General features: G+C 41.1%; 2 long non-coding RNA genes across 2 annotated transcripts in view; one reads left to right on the top strand and one right to left on the bottom strand.

The window, feature by feature from the left end:
• The window catches only part of LOC130356512 (uncharacterized), a 147233-nt gene that overhangs the window by 59061 nt on the left and 70301 nt on the right, over window positions 1-17871 (top strand). The gene's annotated exons all lie outside the window — the stretch shown is intronic.
• On the bottom strand, window positions 1207-16162 carry LOC130356514 (uncharacterized). Its single transcript, XR_008888906.1, has 3 exons — window positions 16048-16162; window positions 12036-12114; window positions 1207-1304 (listed from the first exon to the last, which is right to left on the bottom strand). It is a non-coding gene; the product is annotated as an uncharacterized LOC130356514 (long non-coding RNA).

The following is a 17871-nucleotide window of genomic DNA, read 5'->3' as shown; positions in this document are numbered from 1 at the left end:
TGTTTAGCAGCATTACATCAAATGCATATTTGTTGGATATCTGTATGAACTTTACATGGAATGCATCATTATGTGGGAATAGATTCGGACTCAAGTGAGACCTTTTATTTTTTCTTTTCTCTTTTCCTTTTCTTTTTCTTTATCCTGTTCTAGAGTCATCTGCACGATTCGTTAATATTTCATGTTTTTAAAAAAAATTATTTGTATCTAACACTCATTTTATCATTTTTTATTGTTTATATTTTAGATATGTTGGGGTCACATCACTTATCTTTGTAAAAGGACCTTCATCACAGCCAGGATCGCAGAACGCCATTCCCGCAACCATCCTGCTTTACAATATCACCATTATAGTTTAAATATCTGTTTTGATATATAAGAATAAAATATTTTCTGCACATTGTTCCGATCATAATAATTTTCGCCCATAGATATACTATTGATTGGCTGAAGTTACGGACCCAAGACTCACTGTGCATGTGCGCTCCGGCAGGTTTGACCGCGAAACATCAAATGGGATGACGCGGTCGCCGGACCCGCCAGCGCAGCCAAAGTGGACAGACAGTGAAAAGTACGGGTAAGGGCAGCCTCGCATCTGATTGGCTCACAATGCGTTGAGCGATTGGATGTGGATATGACGTAGTTATGGGTCGGAAAGTTTTCTGACACATGCACAGACGTTCTGTTTACAAACATATATACAAACTGAATGGGGCAGTGATGGTTGCGATCGGCTGGCAGAGGAAGCGACCACGATTGTCATATGGCTGAAAGTGAAGGTACCTTCTTAACCCTGTGTATTTACACAGGTTTTATGACACAGATCATTATTTATGTACATTGATTGTTTTGTATATGTAGTGTTGCTATGACAACGTAGTCGTCACTATGATTGCCAAGATGGATTCCCAATGGGATTAAAAAAGAGGTGTGGTGTTGAATAATTACACATTCACAACACATGAATTGTATCCAATGAAATGCATTTGCTGTATATATATATATATATATATATATATATATATGTGCACTTTGTATAATGATGTTATGCTTGATAAAGGCTACTATTGCCGAAGCGTTGTAACTTTTTGCGGTGAATAAAGAAACCAGTTTATGAAGATCCTCGACCTGCCAGTGCTGTTATTTCTGGACTTTGCATATATATATATATATATATATATATATATCATCCATCCCAAATCGGTCCTGGCACATGGTACTTTATAAATGATATCTCTGTTACCTTACATATTAATTCTGCATGCGGTGCGAAATAACTCTTCTTTCTCTTGCTGGATCCACTTCTGGCTTTGGAAAAAGAAAAAACGTCATCAAAAACTAGAGTGATGTTTTTCCATAAACACCCTAAATTATACAAACTGTGACCAGTTTCTTGCTGTTTGTTCTGGTAATCTGTTATTTAGTAGTTTTTTTCTTATACTTCATTTCGGCATTGTAGCTTCTAGGAGTCTGGGCAAGTTGGTTTATATCAAAAATGTTGGCTGAAAATTAACATAAATGCTAATTTCTATATTAAGCTACAAATATTATACAGGAAAAGGGACAGTCTGAAATGAGATGGAAGATGAACATGTTTTTATTTTTTCATTACAACAGATGGACCACCAGTCCATGACAGGAAGAACTAGTGGATATGTAAAAAATGTACTTTGCTGTACTGAATATGCTCTTAAAGGCGCATGTTGGTAAAATTTCCTTACTCACATCAGCCCCTTCCCCTTTGTATGTATTTATGTCTGATGTCTGATCTATACATTCATAGTGAAAGGTTGTGGTTATATAGGTAAACCCCCAACTGTTCCGGCATGTATGACTTTAGAGTAAGGTAACTTCCAAACTCTGTATTTTGTTCTCAGAGTAATGACACATTTTAGTGCAGATACTACACTGAGACTGCTTACGACATGCAACAGTCATAATTTTGTTATGAGTCTATAAACTTTACTTGTAATGAATGCTTGAATGTCTTGCATATTATTTTTAATAATTATTTATTTTTTGTGTGTATATATATATATATATATATTTAATAATTTATATTAGTATGAAAAATACATCATTATTTAAGCTCTTGTCACTCTATGTCTTTGAAGTGTCGAGTGGAGGTATATGTTAGGGGATTGTATACATATATTTTCTTCCATGTTATAAAAAAAAATACTGGGCAGTATACTTTTTTTTTACAAGAGTGCAGAAGCCTGCTTTGTTCCATCCAGAAATTAAACAAATAACTTGATGGAAAACACCTGAATGGATGCCAAAATGAAACTCTTTTGACCTCGGGTGATGGAGGTCTATTGATATGCTTGCTGTAAGCAACAGCGGATTAACCGAAGCATGTGGCAAGAGTACATTAACCCTTGGGGGATGGAGAGTTTTTCCGTTTTTACACTTTCGTTTTTTCCTCCTTACCTTTTAAAAAACCTTATCCTTTCAATTTTGCACCTAAAAATTCATATGATGGCTTACTTTTTTGAGCCACTAATTCTACTTTGTAATGACATCAGTCATTTTACCCAAAAATCTACGGCGAAGCAGAAAAAAAATCATTGTGCGACAAAATTGAAGAAAAAATGCAATTTTGTAAATTTTGGGGGCTTCCGTTTCTACGTAGTACATTTTTTGGTAAAAAATGCACCTTCTCTTTATTCTGTAGGTCCATACAATTAAAATTATATCCTACTTATACAGGTTTGATTTTGTCGTACTTCTGGAAAAAATCATAACTACATGCAGGAAAATGTATACGTTTAACCCCTTAAGGACCAGGCCATTTTACACCTTAAGGACCAGAGCATTTTTTGCAATTCTTACCACTGTCACATCTCTTTATATACTGCTGTTCTCAGAAACTTTAGCCAGATTTGTATGTATTGTTGTAGTAACAAGAAACTATTACCGAGCCTACATCTCTCGATCATTTAGTAAAGATGCTTTATAAATGGTGTGGGGGAATCTGGATTTTTCCCTTTGCTCACCGCAAAAACTTTTTATAGTATGCCTAATAATACTTATTACAGGAAGATTAGTCCAGACATTAACCCCTTAAGGACCAAGCCCATTTTGGCCTTAAGGACCAGAGCGTTTTTTGAACATCTGGCCACTGTCACTTTAAACATTAATAACTCTGGAATGCTTTTAGTTATCATTCTGATTCTGAGATTGTTTTTTCGTGACATATTCTACTTTAACTTAGTGGTAAAATTTTATGGTAACTTGCATCCTTTCTTGGTGAAAAATCCCAAAATTTGATGAAAAAAATGAAAATTTAGCATTTTTCTAACTTTGAAGCTCTCTGCTTGTAAGGAAAATGGATATTCAAAATATATTTTTTTTGCGTTCACATATACAATATGTCTACTTTATGTTTGCATCATAAAATTTATGAGTTTTTACTTTTGGAAGACACCAGAGGGCTTCAAAGTTCAGTAGCAATTTTGAAATTTTTCACAAAATTTTCAAACTCACTATTTTTCAGGGACCAGTTCAGTTTTGAAGTGGATTTGAAGGGTCTTCATATTAGAAATACCCCATAAAAGACCCCATTATAAAAACTACACCCCCTAAAGTATTCAAAAAAACATTCAGTAAGTGTATTAACCCTTTAGGTGTTTCACAGGAATAGCAGCAAAGTGAAGGAGAAAATTCAAAATCTTCATTTTTTACACTCGCATGTTCTTGTAGACCCAATTTTTGAATTTTTGCAAGGGATAAAAAGGAGAAAATTTTTACTTGTATTTGAAACCCAATTTCTCTCGAGTAAGCACATACCTCATATGTCTATGTTAATTGTTCGGCGGGCGCAGTAGAGGGCTCAGAAGGGAAGGAGCGACAAATGGTTTTTGGGGGGCATGCCGCATTTAGGAAGCCCCTATGGTGCCAGGACAGCAAAAAAAAACACATGGCATACCATTTTGGAAACTAGACCCCTCAGGGAACGTAACAAGGGGTAATGTGAACCTTAATACCCTACAGGTGATTCACGACTTTTGCATATGTAAAAAAAATATATATTTTTTTTACCTAAAATGCTTGGTTTCCCAAAAATTTTACATTTTTAAAAAGGGTAATAGCAGAAAATACCCCCCAAAATTTGAAGCCCAATTTCTCCCGATACAGAAAACACCTCGCATGGGGGTGAAAAGTGCTCTGCTGGCGCACTACATGTCTCAGAAGAGAAGGAGTCACATTTGGCTTTTTGAAAGCAAATTTTGCTCTGGGGGCATGCCGCATTTAGGAAGCCCCTATGGTGCCAGAACAGCAAAAAAAAAACACATGGCATACCATTTTGGAAACTAGACCCCTCGGGGAACGTAACAAGGGGTAACGTGAACCTTAATGCCCTACAGGTGTTTCACGACTTTTGCATATGTAAAAAAAATAAAAAAATATTTACCTAAAATGCTTGTTTTCCCAAAATGTTTACATTTTTAAAAAGGGTAATAGCGGAAAATACCCCCCAAAATTTGAAGCCCAATTTCTCCCGATTCAGAAAACACCCCATATGGGGGTGAAAAGTGCTCTGCTGGCGCACTACAGGTCTCAGAAGAGAAGGAGTAACATTTGGCTTTTTGAAAGCAAATTTTGCTCTGGGGGCATGCCGCATTTAGGAAGCCCCTATGGTGCCAGAACAGCAAAAAAAAAAACACTTGGCATACCATTTTGGAAACTAGACCCCTCGGGGAACGTAACAAGGGGTAATGTGAACCTTAATACCCTACAGGTGTTTCACGACTTTTGCATATGTAAAAAAATATATATTTTTTTACCTAAAATGCTTGGTTTCCCAAAATTTTTACATTTTTTAAAAGGGTAATAGCAGAAAATACACCCCCCAAAATTTGAAGCTCAATTTCTCCCGATTCAGAAAACACCCCATATGGGGGTGAGAAGTGCTCTGCTGGCGCACTACAGGTCTCAGAAGAGGAGGAGTCACATTTGGCTTTTTGAAAGCAAATTTTGTTCTGGGGGCATGCCGCATTTAGGAAGCCCCTATGGTGCCAGGACACAGCAAAAAAAAAAAAATACATGGCATACCATTTTGGAAACTAGACCCCTCGGGGAACGTAACAAGGGGTAATGTGAACCTTAATACCCTACAGGTGATTCACAACTTTTGCATATGTAAAATAATTTTTTACCTAAAATGTTGGTTTCCCAAAAAAGGGTAATAGCAGAAAATACCCCCCAGAATTTGTAACACAATTTCTCCCGAGTACGGCGATACACCATATGTGACCCTAAACTGTTGCCTTGAAATACGACAGGGCTCCAAAGTGAGAGCGCCATGCGCATTTGAGGCCTGAATTAGGGACTTGCATAGGGGTGGACATAGGGGTATTCTACGCCAGTGATTCCCAAATAGGGTGCCTCCAGCTGTTGTAAAAGTCCCAGCATGCCTGGACAGTCAGTGGCTGTCTGGTAATACTGGGAGTAGTTGTTTTCCAACAGCTGGAGGCTCCGTTCTGGAAACAGTGGCGTACCAGACGTTTTTCATTTTTATTGGGGAGGGGAGGGGGGCTGTGTAGGGGAATGTGCATATGTAGTGTTTTTTACTTTTTATTTTATTTTGTGTTAGTGTAGTGTAGTGTTTTTAGGGTACAGTCGCACGGGCGGGGGTTCACAGTAGTTTATCGCTGGCAGTTTGAGCAGCGGCAGAAAATTTGCCGCAGCTCAAACTTGCAGCCGGATACTTACTGTAATCCTCCGCCCATGTGAGTGTACCCTGTACATTCACATTGGGGGGGGGGGGGAACATCCAGCTGTTGCAAAACTACAACTCCCAGCATGTACGGTCTATCAGTGCATGCTGGGAGTTGTAGTTTTGCAACAGCTGGAGGCACACTGGTTGTGAAACACCGAGTTTGGCAACAAACTCAGTGTTTTGCAATCAGTGTGCCTTCAGCTGTTGCAAAAGCTACAACCCCCAGCATGTACGGACAGCGGAAGGGCATGCTGGGTGTTGTAGTTATGCAACAGCGGGAGGCATACTACTTTGGCTGGGGATTGTAGTTATGCAACAGCTGGAGACACACTGGTTTGCTACTTAACTCAGTGTGCCTTCAGCTGTTGCAAAACTACAACTCTCAGCAGTCACCGACAGCCAACAGGCATGCTGGGAGTTGTAGTTATGCAACCAGCAGATGCACCACTACAACTCCCAGCATGCACTTAAGCTGTTTGTGCAAGCTGGGAGTTGTAGTTACACAACAGCTGAAGGTACACTTTTCCATAGAAAGAATGTGCCTCCAGCTGTTGCAAAACCATAAGTCCATAAGTTGTGGTGGTCTGCCTCCTCCTGTTGCATAACTACAGCTCCCAGCATGCCCTTTTTGCATGCTGGGAGCTGTTGCTAAGCAACAGCAGGAGGCTGTCACTCACCTCCTGCTGCTGCTTGATCGCCGCACAGGTCAGTCCCGCCGCCGCCGCCATCGTCGCTTCTGGGGCCCCGATCCCAACATTAACGGCGGGGATCGGGGTCCCCAGCACCAGGGGTGCACGTCCCGCACCCGCTCACGTCCTCCGGAAGAGGGGCGGAGCGGGTGCGGGAGTGACACCCGCAGCAGGCGCCCTGATTGGTCGGCCGGGAGCAGGCACTGAGCAGTCATTCGGCGATCGTACAGTGAGGAGGAAGGTAGGGGACCCTCCTGCTGTCGTACAGCTGTTCGGGATGCCGCGATTTTGCTGCAGCGATCCTGAACAGCCCCCTGAGCTAACCGGCATTCGTTTACTTTCACTTAAGACGCAGTGTTCTACTTTGAATGGTGCATCTAAAGGGTTAATAGCGCGGCACCGCGATCAGTGCTGCGCACTATTAGCGCCGGGCCCAACCCACTATGAAAGGGAGTGGGCGAAGGGCATACAGGTACGCCCTCCGTCCCCAACAGGTTAAAAGAGGTGGTGTGAAACCAGTCTTGTATTAACCCTTTCCCACCCCAGGAGGTATACATCATGGCAGGAATACAGTAATGCAAAATACGCTTGCTTCAATGACGGTGAGGAATGGCTGCTATAAGCAGACAGGACTCACCCCTAATACCGGAAGGCAGCAATCATGTGGATGTCCAGTATTAACCCTTTAGATCTTGCAGACAAAGTTGATCCTCAGATCTAAAGGGTCAAAATTGTCATGGTGGTAGATTCAGGAAGGACGTGGCTGATCGCAACCACCGCAGGTTGATCGTGGGGTCCCAATCAGCTGAATGATGGCCGGCCAGAGGGTCCCTATTTCTCTCCTTGCTATTTGATCAGTGATCCAGAGATACAGGCAGCCTCAGCAGCCAGAACTTGAGCGCAGATAACACTTATCAGTGTTGTGCCATTACATAGCATTATTCAGTGATAATGCATTTTGTTATTCCCTTATGGTGACAATTTTTTTTTTAAAAAACACATATTTTTCAATTATCTGACAGGTTGAGTTCTTTGCATAAGATAGAACTGATCTCCTGACATCTAAAGGTGAAGGTTCTTCAGACAAATCTGAGACAGGAAAAATAATCTTTTGGTTATTATTCTCTGGCCTGTTGATTTTGGGAGTGAAGTTAGGTAATGTACTGATGAGTTCAGATCCCATGTCTCTTAGGTAAAGCTCTTTGTAGGAGAAGGACTGAATCTAGCTGATCCGTCTGGTGAAAGCTATGGCGACCAAAAATGCAGTTTTTCAAGATAAGGGCAAATCCCATGATGGTATTTTGATGTAGAATCACTTTTTGCTCAAGGAGATTGGGCACTTTGGGGAGGATCCAAACGTTGTCTTTGGCCAGAGATGTTTCAAGGGAGAGTCGTGCAAGGCATGGCCAGAAAAGCAGAATTAAATGGCCTGTGGTTTCTCCCTTTTCACTTTCTCCAAGGGTCTCCGAATTATAGCTGGTGGAAGATAAGCATATATATGAACCTCTTCTCCCAAGTTATTGCAAGATGGTCTAGTTGGTGGTGCTTGTTCAGGGAACAAAACTTCTTGAGTTTGTTGTTGTTCTTTGAGGCAAAGACATCTGTCTCTGGCAGGCCAAACTTCTGAACAATCCAGCAGAACATCTTGGGGTTCAGAGACCACTCTGATAACTGTATCACTTGTCTGCTTAGTAGGTCTGCTTTCATGTTCAGGGAACCTTTGATATGGACCAAAGAGAGACTCCTCAGTTTCAGCCCACTTGAAGATTTTCATGCAATCTTTCATGAGGTTCGGTGACCTCTTTACCCCCTTACTTCAAATAAAAGACCATAGGGAGGTTGTCGAATCTCACAAGCACTTACTACCTGTTTTGATAAGTTGATAGCTGATGTAGGGCTAGCTTGACAGCCCTTAGTTCCAAGACCAAGAACCTTGCAGCCAGCTATCTTGAGATGTGCTCCCTATCCTCTTTTGGAGGCATCGTGGTGATTATCACCTTTTTTGCTTGAAGTAGCAATCTTCCTTCTCATAGTCAATTTGGTGTTAACCACCATTTTAATCTTGACAGACTTCTGTTGGAAAGCAGATAGAATAGTCCAGTGCTCTGATTCCAGACTCTCAGGATGAGATTCTGAATAGGTCTTATGTAGGCTCATTCCCAGGGCACTGCATCTATTGTACATGAAAGACAACCAAATGCTTCCATGTCCTGCCGAATTGGCATTGCTTGTTTTTGGATAATGGTGTTTAATTCTCTTTTCAGCCTTGCAACTCTTTCCCATGACACGGAGATGTTCCTTGTGCAGGAGTTTAGAATAAACCCCAGGAACTGGATAGATTGTGCTGGTGTGAGATGGGACATTTTGTACACTAAGAAACCATGAAAACAAATGGTTATCTGAATGTGTGAATCAGTCGTCTAAGTACAGAAAAACTACTACACTACTACAAGCAGAGTACTACTGATTATACAATAGTCATTTTGGTAAAAACCCTGGGACTGTGGAGATCCCGAGGGGAAGACAGGTGGATTGGCCAAACCATACGGTCTGACCTACATGTATGGCGACTCTCAGGTATCTCCTATCCTTTGGAGCGATTAGGATGTGGAGGTATGCATATTTCAGATCTAACGTCACCATCTAATCTTCTTTGTTGATAATGGGAATCACTGACCTTATATATTCCATTTTGAAATGTTTGATGTCCATGTGTTTTTTCAAGGAGGTCAGGTCTATCCTTAAAGGGGTATTTCACCCCTAGACATCTTATCCCCTATCCAAAGGACAGGATATATGATGTCTGATTGTGGAGGTCTGTTTAGAATGCCGGGTGCTGCACGGAGATCATAGGGGTCCCAAGGGGCGGGACCCCTATGATTAGGCATCTTATCCCTTGTCCTTTGGATAGCGGAAAAGATGTCTAGGGGCAGAGTACCTCTTTAATCTCCACTTCTGATTGGGTTTGGTACTGTGAACAGACTTTTGGTCTTGCGGAATCCACTCTAGCGCTCTTTTAGTGATGAACTTGTGAACCAGAAGTGACAGTTGAGGATCTGGGGTATGATTCAAAAAGAATTTGTCCTTTGGGACTACTTTGAGTTTGATAAAGTAACCCCATTGGATTACTGAGTGTACCTTTTTGTTCTTTGTTGTTCTGCGCCATACTTGAGAAAAATTCCTTAACTGACCCCAACCTGGACAAGAGGTAAGCTGGCATCATGACGCCAGCTTCTTTTGTTGCGGCTTCCTTTTGGTGTTAGATGTTTGAGGAGTGTACCTCTTTTGCCTGATGTTTCTAAATTTTTCTCTTTGTGTGTTTCTTTTGTACTATGGTGACGTATGAAATCTCTGCTTGTACTTGTAAGTATCTTTCTTAGGTAGCCGAGGAAATGGGCTGCTTTCTCTTTATTCAACTCCTTCAGGATTTCTTTGAGTCTTGGGCCAAACAGGGACTCGGGAGAGAATGAAAGAGAACAAAAGTTGTTTTTTGATGAAATGTCCCCAGACCAATTTTTTATATAGAGTGCTCTACGAATAGAGTTGCTGATGGCCATATTTATGAAGAAAACCACAGGATGTCTATAGGAGCATCACACAACCCCCGCTGCTGACTTCATGATAGGTAGTTTCTTCTTTAGGTACCCCATCTCTGGATACAGAGATTTAAATCTTGTCCCCACATTTAATGTGTCTGGTTTATCCCATTCAGATTTGAACCAATATGGAAACAATGTGCTATCTGACAGTGGAAAGTAGTAAAGATCTTCTCTTAGTATCTTTCCTTTAATTAAGGGGTCAGATTCAAGGACATGTTTAACTGCTTTAACCAGTTTACTTTTATTCTCTTTATATAACAGGTAGTCATCCTCAGGTAGTTCAGAATCTGAACCTTCTGAAGATTCAGCACAGGCAGACATGTCAGAGGTAGAAGGAGAGTTACAAACAGTTCTTTTTTCTTTGATGGTGGTTGCATCTAATAGTGTTACAAATAAATAAAAGGTAAATAAAAAGGATTACCTAAAAAAAAGTTTGCAAAAAGCAAAGGAAAACAACATATTTTTCCCCCAGAAATCCATGGAGTAAAAGTATTAACAAAAATAATATCCTTTGGCACCTCTATAATTATTATTACCTGGAGGATAAAATGAACATTATTTATACCACGTTATTTTTTTTTTTTTTTTTAAATGGAAAAAATAGAATTGAACAGTAGGATTCACAGATGCTAGGGAGCATCTGTGAGCAATGGCCTCCAAACTTAATAGTGAGAAAGATCTGATAATATAATTTTAGAATTTCTAAGGGAGAATCCAATTGATGGGTCTTTCCCAAACGTCATCGATTTCAGTATCTGTGCAGACTGGGTTTTATTAAGAATAAACTTGCATTTCTTTGTCAAGTGAGTTAAATGACGAATCTTATTTGGCGAAATAGTACATAACTTTTTCAGCATTATTAAATTTTATTTATAAGGAACGAGCATTGGAGTATAATATAACCCTACGGCTCTTAAGTATTACAGAGATACAAAGTATGTCACCAGAGAAATGAGCCATAGTCACGCCATACAGATTTGTCAGAAGTTTTGATCAGTGCTAAAACCCCAAATGGTCTCCACATATAGCTGGGGTGGGGGGTGACATGTGACCACACATAACTTCCCAGGTTGGCACACAGTCCATTTGTTTGCAAGGGACGGGCTTCATTATAAGTCTATGAAGCATTACAGCCTTGCTGAGTATTCTAATTTCTGGGAATAGCTGAAAGTTAGGCTGCAGTGCAAGATAGAACGCTGTGGCAGTGGCGTTGCTAGGGTTGGTGTCAACCGTTGCGGTAGAAAATGGTGTCACCCCATACCTCCCCCCCCCCTCAGTAAGTTTGTAGCCTGTTGTGACAGACACCACTGGTGTAGCGCATTGTGAGAAATTCCAGATATACCAGTTGCCACAGAATGGGAAAGTGTTAAAGAAGTTTTCACCATTTAAATAAACAGCTCCCAGAATTACTTAAAGGGGTACTCCACTGGAAAACATTTACTTTTATATCAACTGGTGCCAGAAAGTTAAACAGATTTTTAAATTACTTCTATTTAAAATCTTAATCCTTACAGTACTTATAAGCTGTTGTATTCTCCACAGGAAGTTCTTTCCAGTCTGTCCACAGTGCTCTGTCTGTCCATGTTAGGAACTGTCCAGAGAAGGATAGGTTTGCAATGGGGATTTGCTCCTACTATGGACAGTTCTTGACATGGACAGAGGTGTCAGCACAGATCACTGTGGTCAGACAGAAAATAAATTAAAAAAGAAAAGAACTTACTGTGAATCACTTATACAGCAGCTAATAAGTACTGGAAAGATTAAGATTTTTAAGTAGAAGTCATTTATAAATATGTTTAACTTTGTAGCACCAGTTGATTAAAAAAATGTTTTCCAGTAGAGTACCCCTTTATGCAGTGGTAAGGTTATGCTGGAAGTTGTAGTTTCACTCATCATAACTGCAGAACTGACAAGTGACTACAGCTCTGATAGGACATAGAGAGGAGAATGTACAATGATATTAGTGACTACAGGTGACGTCTTCTCTATAGTTTTCTATTATCTAATTCAGATGGTACATACCGCCTGGTCCAGCTAAAACTTTTGTCTGTAGAATGTGACGCCCAGATGACTCCTCACTATGTCAGTGCATTCTCATCCTCTATATGAAAACAATTATTATTATAAACCTGCCAGACACTGTATCCTCTAAATATAATACTACTATACACTATACTCTTTGATTATTAACCATCCATGCACCGTACCCACTGAATATAATACTACCACACACTGTACATTCTGAATATAATACCAACACATACTGTACCCTCTGAATATAAATCTGCCTCATACTGTACCCTCTGAATATTAATCTGCCACATACTGTACCCTCTAAATATAAATCTGGTGGTGTTGCTAGTGGATGATGGGGGTGCTAGTACTGGGGGAGTGTTGCTGGAGGATGATGAGGGTGCTACTGGCAATCCCCCTGGCAGTATCACCCCCATAATCCATCGGCAGGATCATCCTCCTGGCAGGAGCACCCCCATCATCCACCATCAGGATCTGCTGATGGAGGTGCTGCTGCTGGGGGGGTTTGCTGGTGGATGATGAGGGTGCTACTGCCAGGGGGGGGGGAGCATTAGCTAGGCAGCAGTTCCCCCACTTAAGGTAGGTAGCAGTTCCCCCACATTAGGTAGGTAGCAGTTTCCCCACATTAGGTAGCATAGATTCCCCACATTTGGTACCAGTTACTCCACATTAGGTAGTAATTTCCCCACATTAGGTAGCACAGATTCCACACATTAGGTAGCAGTTTCCCCACATTAGGTAGCACAGATTCCCCACATTAGGTAGCAGTTTTCCCACATTATGAAGCAGCTTTCGCACATTAGGTAGCAGTTTTCCAACATGAGGTAGCAGTTTCCCCACATTAGGTAGCATAGATTCCCCACATTTGGTAGTAGTTTCCCCCCATTAGGCCACAGGTTCCCTTGCATGTTCCCCACAATAGGTCAAAGTCTCCCCACATTAGATCGCTGGTTCAAACAACCCCCCCCCCCTCCCCCCACACAAAAAAAAAACACACACACACAACACAGAGACACACACACACAGATAGATAGAGAGAGACACACACTCACAGACAGAGACACACACACATAGACAGTCACACACAGTCACACACACAGTCACACACAGTCACACACACAGAGAGTCACACACAGACAGAGCCACACACAGAAAGAGATAGCGACAGACAGACACACACAAACACACACACAGACACACACTCACAGACAGAGACACACACACACACAGAGTCACACACAGACAGTCACACACACAGACAGTCACACACACACAGTCACACACACACAGACAGAGAGTCACACACACACAGTTACACACACAGAGTGACACACACACAGAGTCACACACACACACACACACACACACAGTCACACACAGTCACACACACAGACAGTCACACACACACAGTCACACACACACAGATTCACACACACAGAGTCACACAGTCACACGCACACACACACACAGAGTCACACAGTCACACACACACACAGACAGAGACACACAAATGGAGATAGAGTGAGACAGACACACACTCACTCACCCATCCAGCGCTCCTTCTCTCCGGGCGCTCTGCAAGTGACGTCACGTCCTCCTGCACGGCCCTGCGGAGGGACGTTGGGGCCCAGGCCAGTTCACTGTGCAGGTGACGGGGGGGGGGGGGGATGGTGCTACTAGTATGGAGACAGCGCAAGTGAGACAGCACAAGTGAGGATGGGGGGTTGTGCTATTACAGAGACAGCGCAAGTGATGACGGGGGATGCTAGTACGGAGACAGCGCAAGTGAGGACCGGGGGCATACCTGGTGTCACCCCATCACGATGGTGTCACCCGGTGCGGGCTGCACCCCCCGCACCCCGGTCGCAACGCCTTCGCTGTGGATCAAGTTCCATTCCAGTGTCAACTAGTACAAGCCCCCTACAGACTCCCTACCCTGTCCTGCTGCATGACAGATTGTAATATTTATGGGGCACCATTAGTCCCAGCCAGTGGAGCTGTCAGGTGGTACATTTATATTTTTGTGTTGCTAATAATTCTTTAAACTATTTGTGTGTTCACTATATGGTTGGTGTTTCTCTTTAGCTTGTTTATTTAGAAAAAGTTAATATAAATCCGCAGCACACAGGTCCAATATGGTGAAAAAGAAAAAACTTTATTCTATCATGTGAATGTCATACAGCGACGTTTCTGCTGGCTCTCCCAGCCTTTCTCAAGCTCCTCAAGGAGCTTGAGAAAGGCTGGGAGAGCCAGCAGAAACGTCGCTGTATGACATTCACATGATGGAATAAAGTTTTTTCTTTTTCACCATATTGGACCTGTGTGCTGCGGATTTATATGAACTTTCTGTGAATTGGGACCCCTGACCAAGGTCTGGTTCTGCGTGCACCCACAGATATTGAGCTCAAGGGAGTGCTGTTTCTCTTTGGATTATTGTTTATTTACAATGTATCTTGGCACTCCTCATAGTTGACATTTTTGGGTTGAGCCCCCATTTTTGTGCTAACTGTTCCAAAATGTTTTGTGCACATCAGGTTAGCCAAATTTTCAATGCTGCTGTGCCCACAAAATGTAAACGGATTAAAGAGGTACTCCACCCCTAGACATCTTATCCCCTATCCAAAGGATAGGAAATAAGATGTCTAATAGTGGGGGTCCCGCTATTGGATAGGGGATAAGATGTCTAGGGGTGGAGTACCCCTTTAAACAGTCTCTTTAATACATTCCTCTCAATGTAAAACAGTCACACTCCCTAGCTATATAATCCCACCCATCACCTAATATTCGCACTCATTATTAAAATGATATCCCTAAATTATTAGACAAACTTATAAACCCACACATCTCCGGAACAGGAGGACGTATCAGGAAACTGTAAAAAACTGTGTGATCAGGGCTCCCTACACCTAATTTTTTTGAGTTGGCCACAAATGCTCACTAAAGAACATTAACATTAACCATTTTCTGTGCCAGAAATCTCCTAATACTCTATACAACATTCCAATTCATTTTAGTGGACACATTTTTTATTGCACGGTCATATTTTTTGGCAAAAAAATTATAATAATATTAACAGTAGACAAATTTAGTCAAAATCTAAAAAGGCATTTGCGAACCCCATGCACCGAAATTGTAAATCTGCCTGAGATACAAACTGGAGAGTTGCACAACCTATGATTGGTAAATCAGGGCAATAGAAGTGCAAGATCCATTACATGACAAACACCAGCAGCACCCTATGGACCCCATTGACATTAATGGAGTCTGTTAGGGTTCCATCATGGTGTCTACTATTAAGATAGCATTACTGAAGACCATTTTTCTTAACATGATACCTATAGATTGCTGTCAATGTGTCAATCATTACAGTTCACCAGCAACTTCATGCCTGGAAACAGTTTCTATTCAAACTGATCCAAAAAAGGTCTCAATATGAAGCCTTCACTTCCATAGACTGCAGCTTTAATTCTTAGTCACTGACCTGTATTTTGCCTTTAAGTGTTTTTAAAAGCAGTTTAATGATGTATTGTGCATCTCTTTTTTTATGGAGACATGTTGCCATAGTAATGCTTCTCCAGCCTAGTAACAATGAATACCGGCTGACGTCCCCCCCCCCCCCCCACCCCCTACATAAGAAGTGCCACTCTATCTCCAATCACCTTGTCAGCAATGAAAATAATTTTGTATCTACAGAACACGATTGTTATTAATATTAAAAATAAAATCACTTCATTTGTCTGTGTGGTAAAGTACTAAGAGATCATTTTGTCTGCACTCGGGTTTACTAATTTGTTGTGTTTTAGGCTGTGATGTGGTGAAAGTTATGATATCACTTGTATGCTGAAAACCTTATTATGTTCATTTTATCTGTCTATTTATTCATCTATTTATCTATAGATATACAGTACTTAAAGGAAATCTGTCACCAGTGTCACCTGCGCTAACCTGTCGGTAGCAACAGGTAGTGCAGGTGAAAATGATGACAAAGGTACTTACTTACCTTGTCCCAGTCTGTGTAGTCTGTCTATGGTAATCTTCTCTGTTTTCTTCAGCTTCGGGTCCGGCTTGAGGCACGGGCGGAGCTAAGTGACGTCACCGTTGCTGTCCTCCAGCAGTGGGACCCAGCAAAGAGCAGCAGCGGTGATGTCACTTAGCTCCGCCCATGCCTCAAGTCGGGCCCGGAGCTTAAAAAAATGACTGCATGGACAGGGACAAGGTGAGTATCGTTGTCATCATTGTCACCTGCACTAGCTGTCAGTACCGACAGGTTAGTGCAGGTGACACTTGTGACAGATTTCCTTTAAATCTAAACTTTTATATCCCAGAAATTCTGTAATCTTGTCAGTTGTTCTAAACGCAAAATCTTAAATAAAGCAGCAGATTTCTTTGATTTAAAAAAAAAAGTGAGATGGAGGCACATTTTATGTTCAGATTTTTTTTACTCTCAAACACCAGCCATTTATGCACAGGACCCCTTAGTGATGTCAAAGGGCCACTCAAGATTTTTACAAAGAAGGGGTATTATGGGATAAGAGGATTGTTGTTCATCACTTAAGATGTGTTCACACGTTTAGGTTTTTTATTGCAATTATTCAAGAAGAATTGTAACAGATTCTATATTGGTTAAAATAAATCTGTCAGCTTTATTAGATCTAAATGCAAGAGACATTAGTGGATAGCTGATAGGATATTAAAGCAAACTGGACCTTTCCTGGAGCTGATGATGGTTGCCAAAAAATTGCCTTCGTCAAGTGTCAAGAATTGGAATCAACTGCTCAAGTGGTACAGACTGGCACACCTCCTTGCTTTGCAATTTAAACATCTGCTTAAAGGGGTACTCCTGCGGAAAACTTTTTTTTATTTTTAATCACCTGGTGCCAGAAAGTTAAACAGATTTATAAATTACTTCTATTTAAAATCTTAATCCTTCCAGTACTTATTAGCTGCTGAATACTACAGAGGAAATTATTTTCTTTTTGGAACACAGAGCTCTCTGCTGACATAATGACCACAGTGCTCTCTGCTGACATCTCTGTCCATTTTAAGAACTATCCAGAGTAGAAAAAAATCCCCATAGAAAACATATGCTGCTCTGGAGAGTTCCTAAAATGGACAGAGATGTCAGCAGAGAGCGCTGTGCTCGTGATGTCAGTAGAGAGCTCTGTGTTCCAAAAAGAAAAGAATTTCCTCTGTAGTATTCAGCAGCTAATAATTACTGAAAGGATCAAGATTTTTTAATAGAAGTCATTTACTAATCTGTTTAACTTTCTGGCACCAGTTGATTTAAAAAAAAAAGTTTTCCACCGGAGTACCCCTTTAAGTTGTACGCAAAAAACTCCTCACCAATGGTGCTTAATGGACCCCAATGACTTATTAGTCCCTTAGGTTCTGCCTGGAGTCCATAATTTCATACAATTTTAACCTGACAAAAAGATTAGGTTGACTATGTTTTTTTTGGTTCCGTATTTGAACAGATTCTGTGACAGAAGCCCCAAAGAGAGCCTCCGACACAGATTTAAGCCTATCATAAGTCCATTGGTCTGAATACCAGAATACCATAGAGGGAACAACAGTGCAATGATTTACAGAAAAGAACAATGTTATTTTCACCTCAGTGAACCTGTTTTGTATAAAAGCAAATATGGGATAGTAGATGTGTTTTACAGCTATATCACCCACATTCTCCATAGTTCTACTACAGTATAGGGTTCCGTGGGGATAGGGGCAAGGTTCAGGTGTTTGACACTATTATGCATCAATATTGTAGCCAGACAATCAGACAATCATTTCTAATCAGACAAGTATTGATATATATTTGGAGAAA

Source organism: Hyla sarda, chromosome 2, assembly GCF_029499605.1.
Source record: "Hyla sarda isolate aHylSar1 chromosome 2, aHylSar1.hap1, whole genome shotgun sequence".
NCBI lineage: Eukaryota > Metazoa > Chordata > Amphibia > Anura > Hylidae > Hyla > Hyla sarda.
This window is presented reverse-complemented; position numbering and strand designations above follow the sequence as displayed.